Source organism: Solanum tuberosum, unplaced genomic scaffold, assembly GCF_000226075.1.
Source record: "Solanum tuberosum cultivar DM 1-3 516 R44 unplaced genomic scaffold, SolTub_3.0 scf00080, whole genome shotgun sequence".
Classification (NCBI taxonomy): Eukaryota; Viridiplantae; Streptophyta; class Magnoliopsida; order Solanales; family Solanaceae; genus Solanum; species Solanum tuberosum.
Window position 1 is genome coordinate 1,560,569 of NW_006239007.1, and position 4,021 is coordinate 1,564,589.

The window sequence follows — 4,021 nt, forward strand, 5'->3', positions numbered from 1 at the left end:
GTTGATTCGTTTATGCTTAGCTCTTCCACATTCGAGAACGCCTTGAGCAAGTCTCTCAGTTATTCGTATATTTATTCTTTTTATATATATGTTCTTCGATTTCGTCTATTGTAATTTCATTCCAAAGGATTATTTCTGTTTGCAGATCTCTTTGGATAATGAAACTGTCACCCGTGGGGGGTGTGGTGCCTTACAGCTTTAAGGATTTGGAAAATATGACCCTAAAATTTTCCCGATCCCAATGTTTAATCCACACTATGTATGGCAGATTGTTTGCAGATCATCAAGGCAATGCTGCTATCAAAACATGGGATTTCTTTGTTCCACAGTTCCCCTTTTATGCTGACCATCCGGATAGATTTTGTGTATGTTTAATTTGTTCCATCTCATTTTTTTTATTTTTTCCCTAACCTATCTGAAAAATTTAATTTGCAGAACGAGCTTGAAATACTAACGTGTGAAGACCGAGATCCATGTTTGATGAAGTTAAAGGGCTTCTGTTTTCAACATATACTTGCACTAGTGTATGATGAAATGCCAACACAAGTTTTGTCAACCAACCTTTATTCTTCTGGTAAAGGAATTTTCACCTGTGACCAAATTTTCTAGCTTTTAACGTATCATCTGTTCCTTGGGCAGGCAATCAGTTTGGATGGAATGCTAGAATGAAGGTGGCCACTCAACTTGCAAGCCTCTTCGCCTGGTTTCATGAGAGGGATATACATTTGGTACTGTCAGACCAAAAGACATAATGATTGACAACGTAACAACTTAATTAATACCTTCATTCCTTTTCGACCTCCTTACGTGTTGGTCTTTTACAAGTTACTGTTCAATTTGGCTCGCAGGACTTCAACATTAAAGTATTCGACTTTGGTTTCCTTACTCCGGTCACGAATGAAGATAATTGGGGTCCCTTGCCTTATCATGCTATTCGAGAACCTCCAGAGGCTAGATACGCTGTGTCTATTGTCTTATTTACTTAAATGTCTATACTTTTAGTGAACTTTGTGGTGAAGAAATTTATAGTCAGGGGAACTTCTATCTTTTAAACTGTTTGTTTGAACCAGCTAAGCTCTGAATGTTATATGTTACCAATCCTTCAAGAAAAACAGCTAATCGGACTTGTAGAAGATGGGAACCTTTTGTCCCCGTATTTGCTATTGACTAATGCATAGATGAGTGACAATTTGTTTTAATTAGCAAAAAATGGATTCCGTTTATTTATACAACACTAAGATAATGCTTCTTTTAGTACTTCATAAACTTGCAAAAGCAAAAGTTAGAAAAGGTAGCTGCTGAGAGAGATGGATGTGTTTCGATAAAGTTTGGTTAAAGAAAGAGAATGCAGAAAATAAGAACAGAGGAGAGGGTTAACGAAAGAGAAATGGATCAGATTAGAAGGGAGGAGGAGAGGGTGTTGTAAACGTTGCCGGAGGTGCTAGATTGACGGGAGAATCATTTGATTTTAACCTTAACCATTTAGGTATAGAATTCATGAAGATGACACAAATGTTTCCAAAAAATTAAATAAATCATAATCCAAATTCCAAGTTAGTGACTTCTGAATTTGCTAGTTACAAGTTTCAAGGTGTGAATTCATTTATTGTATTCGCCTTCTCTCGCATAAAAAAATGCATGAGAAAAGGGAAAGATTGGGCAACAACCCAATCTAGAATGCATGTGGCTATGGCTATATCTAGATAGAAGGATTGCAGGTACTGCCTTAAATGAATGGAAGAGGAAAGGATCTCTTCGGCATTTTAGATACATGATTTTCCCCCTTTTATACAACCTAGAGTTTTTGCAGTTTGAGATGCCTCTCGTTCTCTTTAATATATGCTTTACTCTTCTTTCTGCTTTGTTTAGCTTAATGTCATAAAATACAATATTGTGTGTAATTATATTGTACTTTCCTTATTCTCTTGTCGCTCTGGACAAATTGATTTCCTTGCAAATATTCTTTCTCTATTGGTCAATGTTCTAGGTTCAACCATTTCTTCATTGCTTCTTTCATTAGTTGTATCTGTAGTATTAATTTGGTGTGAGTTTCTTGGTTGTATTCATGTTCCTAGAGACACCCGGAACATCTGGAATATAGCAGGCAGAGGTTGGTACTCAAGGATATCTGGAATCAGTTTTCTATTGTCATTTCCTTTGTTCTTTCATTTGAAGGTGAAAAGCTTTTAACAAAACACTCCAGGTCTATTAGGACTTTAAGTGAAATTGAGGTGTGGATTTTATTAAGAAACCAAGTACAAACATATATGTAATGCAAGAAAAAAAAGGTAACTTCTTTTGCCGGTTATATTTATTTATAGGTGCCACCACTTTATTCAAGATAATACTCATGGGCAATGGGTCACACACCTTAGCTCACCCTGCATATACTTAACCAGAGTTTAAGTGAGTTGAAGCACCCTCCCTAAGCTCGGCTTATACACGCCTTAAATAAGCCTCAACAACACAACGTTTGACCTGTTGTGGTTTTGTTCTTTTGTTCTCAATCATCAGTATCTATCTCTATTCTATTACCTTTTGTTAGTGATAGAGGATGGACAAATGACTTTTATTCATTCACATTGTACTTTAAGATTTTGTTGGATATTTTCTAAATCTCGAATTGCAATGATCTATCCTAATCTTTGGATGTGTAAGATTGTTCTTTTTTATCGTGTAATAAATAACTAACATTACATGATCCTGCATGTTATTGTAGGTATTCAGAATTTAAAAGCTGATGTTTACATATTTGGTATTCTACTTGTGGAGTTGATTGGCAATAGCTACATTGGTATAGAGAAGAAGATGGCAATGCACCACTGGATTCTTAGGGAACTCCACCACCACTGGATTCTTAAGGAACTCCAAGGAGAAAAAAGATCAATAGTGAATGAATCAATTCTGCAAGATAATGATGAGCTCTCTAATGGCATCACAGACTTAGCAGTAAAATGTTTGAATGAGGATCCAAATGAACGCCCAGATATGATGGAAGTCTCTACCAACTTGTCCAATTTGGTAGGAGCAACTTGAAATTAATTAGTTACTTTGAGCTTAGTGAGACTTTATATGCTCAAAACATTACTCAATATGAATCATTAGTTGCTTATGTAATAAGGATTTAAGGTGTGTGGTGGTTCTTGTTTTGCTTGTTAGGGCTTACTATAGAGAACTTGAAAACCACTTGATATGCTTGAACTTCATTCGAGTTTTTCCTCATTTTGGCTAATTCTTACTTTTAACACGATTTATGCTACAATTTTGATTTACTCTTTTTTAATTAAACTAGTTTTAACTTATGTGAGTGCATGTGTCAAATGTCAATAGATTAAATTTCCTAAACAAAAAGAATATATTACGTAAATAAGCGATGACATTGACAAAAATGTTCTTACATTGACTTGTTTAATTATGTGTAATAAGTATTTAGATTTACCCTTCTTTACATGTAATCTTTTGTTATAATTTTCAGTAATGATATTGCGAGAAATTTATTTTTATTTTTAGACACTCGAAAAATGAACTTGTATGTTTATATTTAAGGGGAAAAAACATCAATGTACAACATAAGACCTAGTATTATAGAGACATCACAGTAGAATTTTACCAAAATAAAATGAGATCATTTTTTTTAAAAAAGTTATAAAAAAGCATGATTTCTACCCAAAAAAAAAAACGGAAAAGGGTTAAATGTACCCCTGTACTTTCAAATATGGTTTAAATATACCATTCGTTATACTATTGGGTCATATATGCCCTTACCATTATACCACTGGACATATGTACCCTTATTTTGGATGGAATGCCAACTTATTTTCACATATGCTGCATTTGTCTCTCACCACATTTACAAGAGAAAAAAAACAATATGATAAGAAGAACAAGAAAGCATAAGAAAAGGTTAAGATTTCAAAAGATTCTAACCTCAAAGAAAGAATTTAGATTGAGCGTTCTTCAAGATCTGCATCTTAGAAGATAATGAAATTTTAGATCGATAAAAAGGCATATAATATATCAG

The 4,021-nt window shown here is 34.1% G+C and overlaps 1 long non-coding RNA gene across 1 annotated transcript; it reads left to right on the plus strand.

Annotated features, from left to right (window-relative positions):
- The first annotated feature begins 614 nt into the window (after positions 1–614).
- On the plus strand, positions 615–961 carry LOC107060438 (uncharacterized). The gene is made up of 2 exons (XR_001473369.1): positions 615–763; positions 849–961. It is a non-coding gene; the product is annotated as an uncharacterized lncRNA (long non-coding RNA).
- The last annotated feature ends 3,060 nt before the right edge of the window (positions 962–4,021 follow it).